Genomic DNA, 7,659 nt, shown 5'->3' on the forward strand with positions numbered 1-7,659 from the left:
ACCCTACTCTGTCAGACCATTTTCATAAGTCAGTACAGAACTTCTCTCACGTCTACTGGGGCTGATAGAAAGCCTCCTCTTTCATAGGGAAAATACTAGGAAAAGCAGAAGAGAAATTAAGGAGCTTCATCTATACTCGATTATAATATCATATATCTAAGTACTACCTCTGCATGTCCATTTGTGCAAGTCCTCCTATGACAGGGACCCCTTCCTTCGGGGGAGGAAAAAACTGATTAAAGGCAAAAAACCGATAGAGGCTTTCAAGCAGGGGCTTCCCAGGAACAGGGCGTGGAGGGACTTCCTGAGAAATGCTGTAATGCCACTGGGTCAGCTGAAGCGATGCAGCTAAGTCATCGTGTGACAGTTGTGTAAAGATTGCGGTAGCTCTATGATAGCCAACCAAAAGTCATATAACTGAATATGTATTAGAAAACTTAAAGTTGTTTCTGCTAGAGTATATAAGACAACACCCTGCTTTGTTCAGGGCCCAGAGTTTGGAGACAAAACTCTCTTCTGGGCCTGGCACCAAAGATAAAAGCTGTTTTCTTGTTGAGAGCCTTGGCGTCCTGCTTCTCTGCCCGAGATTCCTGCTACACTCCCGTAGCAGACATATTTTCTTATCACACTGGAATAAGCAATTTAAATGAGAAAAACCTGATATAATGCTAGCATTGAGCACAACACTGATCCCGATAAACCTCAGCAAGTTTCTACTGAGAAAAACAAGAAGACATTAAGTTACTTTACTGTAATTTAGGTAGTTTTCTTTAAAGCTCACTTTGCACACATTAAAATATTTTAACTTGATATTATTGCAGATGTAGTTAAGCAGATTGAAGATCAGATGTATTACCAATTAAAACATCAGCAGCAGTCAGATGGTCTATACATCTCATGTTGTTTACTCTTCTATTGTATTTGTTGACTGGCTCCCATCAGAGATGCTTACCCAATGATGATTTATTAATCCAAAAGTATCACTCCAAAATATGTTGTTACAGTTTCCTGTCTTACTACCTGCTCTTTATCATCTTAAACGTGCTATCTTACAGACAGACCAAAGATTACTATTAAAATGTTCATACGCGGGGACCAGTGTTGTGGCATAGTGGGCAAAGCCACTGCCTGTGACACCAACATCTTGTATGAATACTGGTTCATGTCCCATTTGCTCCACTTTCCATTGAGCTATTTGCTAATGGCCTGGGAAAAGTGGTGGAAGATGCTCCAAGTGCTTGGGCCCCTGCTACCCATGTGGGATACCTAGAAGCAGCTCCTGGCTTAGGCCTGGCCCAGTGTTGCTCATTGTGACCATATTGGGAATGATCCAGCAGATGGGAGATTTCTCTTTCTCTCTCCCTGACTTCTATCTCTGTTACTCTTTCAAATGAATAAATAAATCTTTTTTTTTTTTTTAAAAAAAGCTCATACCCAGAAAGCATATCTTTTAACTGTATGGCTCCAATTTTGGCAATTTAGGCTTTGACATGAATTTCACCAAGACTCAGGAGGGGAAATATGGCAGATACAAAATGTATTTGTCTGGTGGATGCAAACTGGTTCCAGAGGGACTTAGCAAAGCTATGGTAGTTATGTAAGAGGTGGAATTTAGATCTGGGATGGCATTTTGCTTTTTCCCTTTGTGCAATAGTATCATCATTACAAAAATACATTCATAAGTTTAAAATATTACTCAACAGTTTTGCATATTACAGTCTTAAGCTGCTGATTCATTTTTTGATGTTCTGACCCATTTTATGATGCATTTTTTATTTATTTGAGAGACAGAGAAGGAGAGGAGGTGGAAGGGAGAGAGAAATAGATAGAAATATAGAGATAGCTAGCTAGACAGCTAGCTAGATAGCGAAAGCAAGCTCCCACAAATGATGATTCACTCCCTAAATGCCTACAGTTGCCAAGACTGGGCAGAGGCAAAGCTGGGTGACTGGAACTCAATTTAGGTCTTCCACATGGGTGCCAAGAACCCAATTACTTGAGCCATCACTGTTATCTCCCAGGATCTGCATTAGCAGAAAGCTGGAATCAGGAGTCAGAGACAGAAATTGAACCCAAGTACTCCAATAAGGGATGCAGGCTTTTCAACTGTCAGTCCAAATGCCCACCTCTCATGATGCGTTGTTTTAGATCCCACATATCTCATATACCAAAACTAAATCTTAGAACCTTACAATACTGCATGGTTTAGAGTCCTAAGGGAATTCACATACATACCACCTGTTAATTCATTTAAAAATTTTAGTGTGATGGACAATCTGACAGCCATTGAGAATATATATATATATATATATATATATATATATATAAAATTCATGGTCAAAGATTTTGGGATTTACACTGTAGTGTGGATGTCAAGGGAACATATTCATTCAAGTTCAAACAAATGTAATAGAAAAATTATGACAGTTATGAAAATGTGTTCATGATGTGAGGTTTAGAAAGAACTTCTCTGAGCACGATGTTTGAGATGAGATCTGAAAAGTGCGAGTTAAGCAAGGAACTCCCTCAATGTCTACAGGATAGAGTACCAACTCCCTAATTATCCAGGAATAGTGTCCATCCCATGAAACTCTTATAATTTTTGATATTATTAATTTAAGTAGACACTGTAGATAATTTTAAGCTGAGATTATTTTAATTAATAGATTATTCTAAGTGTAAAGATGGCATCATTTTAGGAATGCTTTTATTAGATCATAAAAATAGAAGCAAAGATGAAACATAAAGCAAATATGTGAGTAACTGTTTTCCTTTTATAATTTTAACTTTTAATAAGTTTTTAAAGATTCAACATAGTTCATATATACAATTATAAGAATATTTTCCTGGCTTTGGATTTGTTCATTTTATTTTATTTATTTTTAAAGATTTATTTATTTGTTCATAAGTCAGAACTAGAGAGAGAGAGGGAGAGAGAAAGAGAAATATATATATATGTGTGTGTATATATATATATATATATATAGAGAGAGAGAGAGAGAGAGAGCGTGCGCACGCGCGCGAGGGAGAGAATCTTCCATTCATTGGTTTAATCCCATTTACTCCCACAATGGCTGGAGTTGGGCCAGGCCAAAGCCAGGAGTGAGGAGCTTCTTCCAGGTCTCCCTCATGGGTAGCAGGGGCCCAAACACTTGGGCATCCTTTTCTGCTTTTCCAAGGCCATTACCAGGAAGCTGGATCAGAACTGGAGCAACTGGGACATGAGCTGGCACCCATATGGGATGCCAGCATTATAGGTGGTGGCTTTACCCTCTATACCACAATGCCGGTCCCTGGATCTATTCATTTTAATCAGGTCATGTAGCTTATTTTAACTTTCATGGAAGGAGTCCTTGCTCTTCACTATCATTTTCTGCTCCTTCCACTGGGAAAAGAAAATCCCTTCCAGTGTGTGTGTGAGTGAGTGTGTGGTGTGTCTATGTGTAAAATCATTTTCATTATCATGAACTTCATTCTGCCACATCCTCAGGAAAAGAACCACATTTAGATTAATGAAACAGTTTGCCTAGAATATTACTTTGTGCCTCGTCACTCTCATATTCATATTATTTTCCTATCCTATACCTGACCCTCATGATTCCTCATCCCCTACTAAACCACTAATATTGGTGTCAACACAAGTCTCCCTCTCATCATCACTAAAATTCTTTCCAATTTTTTTCCTTTTCATGTTTTTTAATTAAAATAATTTATTAATAGATGCTCAGGGTCACAGTAAATGCATCATAATTACTACAATGTAATTCTCATGTTAATGTGATATTAATACAAAGAGAACCAATTCAGGGTAGTTCATAGATACAATTCTAAGTATATAATGATACTTCCACTCTTCTCTCCCTCTTCCTTCCTCTCTTCCTTATTCTTGCCTTCCTCCCTCCCTCCCTTCCTTTTAAAATTTTTAGATAATATATTATTAATTTGTATTATACCCAAAGGTTTAATATTCCACTAAATCCAACAAGTAAAAGTCTATTTTAAATAAATCCAACAAGTAAAAAGACAAGTTCAATGGGATATAAGCAAGTAGTCAAGCAAAAGATTCATTTCACTCATATACAGTAAATATTGAAATAATCACAGATCATTAAAATGATAGTCGTATATCATTCATAACCTCTGGTTTGACAAAAATTAAAAATAATTTCTTAATGTTTAACAGAAGGTAGCTAGGAAATTGGGAGAACATAGAAGTAAATAGATTGCCACTTCTATAGGATTAAAAGTAAATCTACAGTAAGTAGATTGTGGTCAAAATCACAAAACTTATAGCTTGAATGTACTCCAACTGTAGGATCAGGTTGATTACATTCCCCTAGAACTTCCTAGTCTTTTCCCTATTTTTTAATCTTGTGGGATTTTGTGAAAGCTTATGCCTGATTAACTTACCCCAAATACATTCTATGCTTCCCCCTTCTGGCTTCCTGAACATTAGCTGATAAGTTACTAAACCACATTGATTGTTCTTTTTAGATTCCTGCTGTTCAAACTTAGGCAGGTCTTCTTTGCTATTCAACAAATTTGTTACGCATTTGCTTTGGAATTTGGCCTATTTCCAGCTATTCTAAACCCTTCTTACTATCTTCTAAAATTAACCCCAACTCCAGCTCTGTGACATTATCTTTATCTACCATTAGAGGTATTTAAGAGCATAATGGGGGTGGGTGTTGTGGTTCAGCAGTTAAGCCACCCCTTGGGAGGCCCCATCCCATATTGGGGAGTCAATTTGAGTCTTGGTTCCTCTGCTTCTGACACAGCTTCCTGTAAACACATTCTGGGAGGCAGCAGAAGATGGCTCAAGTGGTTGGTCCCCTGCCACTCACAAGGGAGATCTAGGTGGAGTTTCAGGCTCCTGACTTGGGCTTGGCCCAGCCCTGACTGTTGAAAGCACGTAGGGGAGAGAAACAGCCTTTCAAGTAGATGAAAGTAATCACTTTAACAAAACTTACATTATTTGATCTTCCTCATTTTTTAAAATACCTCAAATATTCTATATACCTTTATTTTCTTTTTATTTTGGGAAGGACTATCCCTGGTCTTATATGGTAAACAAACATACTGGTTTAAATTTTTCCCTAGCTCTTTATGTATTATTTAAATAATGTCCACATTACCAGCAGGTTTACATAAACTAATATGAGGGTACTTCAAAAAGTTCATAGAGAAACAGAATTAAATAAGTTAATTTTGGTGCAAATAATTTGAAATCCATGCAATTTTCTCATGACATACATTTTCATAAACTTTTAAAAAAGTTCTGTCTATTTTCATTTTACACAAAAGACAGGAAGGCAGGAGACAGAGAGAGAGAGAGAGAGAGAGATCTTACATCTAATGAGTGACCCCTACATTTTGGAAATGGTCATGGTTGGGCCAGGCTATAGCCAGGAGCATTGAATTCAATTCATGTCTCCTGCATTGGTGGCAGGAACTCAATTCTTTGAGCTATCGCTGCTGCTTGTCAGGGTATGCATTAGCCGGAAGCTGAAGTCAAGACCATGAGGCAGGTATTGACAGTCTGCTATAGGATATGTACGGCTCAACCAGAATTTAATCACTAGGCTGAATGACAGCCCTGTCTTTTAATTTAATTGTAGGAGTTTTGGTGTAATCTTATTTGCATTGACCATGCTTAGATTTGATTTCATGACCCTAGATATCCATCTCCTAAGATCTGAGAAGCACCTTGTTGTTATTTCTTTAAATAAGCTTTCCCCTCCTCCTTTTTCTCCTTATAGGGCCTTCAAAATGTATATCAAGGCAGAATTCCAGAGAGAGGGAGGGAAGGAGAGAGAAAGATAGATATCATCTATCTGCTGGTTCACTCCCCAAACAGCTGCAACAGCCAGGGCTGGGCCAGGCCTAAGCCAGGAGCAAGGAGTTTCTTCCAGGTTTCTTGTGTGGGTAAAGGGGCCCAAAGATGTGGCCCATCTTCCCCTGCTTTACCAGGTACATTAGCAGAGAGCTGGATTGGAAATGGAACAGCCAGAACTTGAACTGATGCCCATATGGTATGCAGGCATCACAGGCTGCAGCTTAACCCATTATGGTACAACACTGGCCCAGAGATATGTCTTCCATCCACTGGCTCACTCCCTAAATGCCCATTATAACCAGGGCTGGGCCAGGTCAAACCAGGAGCCCAGAGTTCCATCTGGGTCTTCCATATGGGCAGCAAGGGCCTAAACCCTTGGGCCACATTATCTGCTTCCTCTGAGGATACATTAGCAGGAACCTAGATTAAAAGCCAGGACTGTAACTGATACTTTGATATGCAGGTGTTTCAACCCACTGTGCCACAGCAACTCCCCCACCTCCATAGTTTTCAGTTTTTGGTTTTTTTTTTTAAGTTTTTATTTGTTTATTTGAGAGGTAGAATTATAAAGAGAGGGAGAGTGAGAAAGGTCTTCCATCCACTGGTTCACTTCCCAAATGGTTGCAACAGCTGGAACTGAGCCGATCCGAAGCCAGGAGCCAGGAGTTTCTTCTGGGTCTCACATGGGTTCAGGGACCCAAGCATTTGGGCTATCTTCCACTGCTTTCCCAGGACATATCAGAGAGCTGGATCAGAAGAGGAGCAGCTGGGACTTGAACCCGTGCCCATATGGGATTCTGGTGCCACAGGCAGAGACTCAGCCCACTAAACCACAGTGCCAGTCCACAGTTGGTTCTTTTTAAAATAATTTTTTACTCTGCTGAACTTAGCATTTTAATTATGTATTTATTTTCTTGGTAAGGTTGAATGGTCTGCATTTTCTTGTCACTTGCAGAACTCCTTTAAAATGTCTATTTTAAATTGTCAGATAATTCATAGATCTATATTTCTTTGGGATTGGTTATCACAGCCCTCTACCATAGTCATTTGCCTGATTATAGTCATGTTGCCTTGGATTGATATCCACGTATTTGAAGTAGCAACAGCTCTTTCTGTAAAGTCCTTCTGCCAGTTTCCTGGACTGATGGGAATACTTCCAGGATCACAGTCCAGCAGGACTTGAACCAAGCGACAGAACTGCTTCTTGGTCTGCAATTGAGTCTGCAGACAGTGGCCCTGTTGCCAGGGGCATGGATAGGTATGGCCCCTTTGAGGTCCTTCAGCAACCTCCCACCTGAGTTCCTGGGAAGGTCCACAGGCAGACAGAATGGCCTCTGGGACTGTAGTAGAATGCAGTTGGAGTTCAATCACAAGGGTGCTTCAGGGACCAATGTCAGGTTGAGGCTGCCATGTCTGTTACTGAGGGACATAGACAAACATGCTTCTGATGGGGCCCTGGATGGACAGGGCTGATTCTGGGTTGTGGGAGAATTGAGATGGAGCTTAGTCACAGAGCTACATTTCAGAAGCCACAGTTGATACCAATGTCAGTTGACTTGCTACCAGAACTTGGATTGACCTGTCTCCAATCAGATACCTGCTTGGACAAGACTGCTCCCAGCCTTCGGCAGAGCAGGCCTCGAAGTGAGTCATAGAGCTATTGCAAGCTCCACAGCTGGGACCAGGGTTGGTCCCAGGGGCAAAGATGGGTATTGCTGAGTCCTTAGGTTGGCAAAAATGGCTCTGGACCCTAGTCGGGTCCTAGACTGGGACTGGGTTACAGCTGTGCAGTTGGGTCTGAAGTCAGTGCACTTATTACTATT

Source organism: Lepus europaeus, chromosome 15 (assembly GCF_033115175.1).
Source record: "Lepus europaeus isolate LE1 chromosome 15, mLepTim1.pri, whole genome shotgun sequence".
Lineage (NCBI taxonomy): Eukaryota > Metazoa > Chordata > Mammalia > Lagomorpha > Leporidae > Lepus > Lepus europaeus.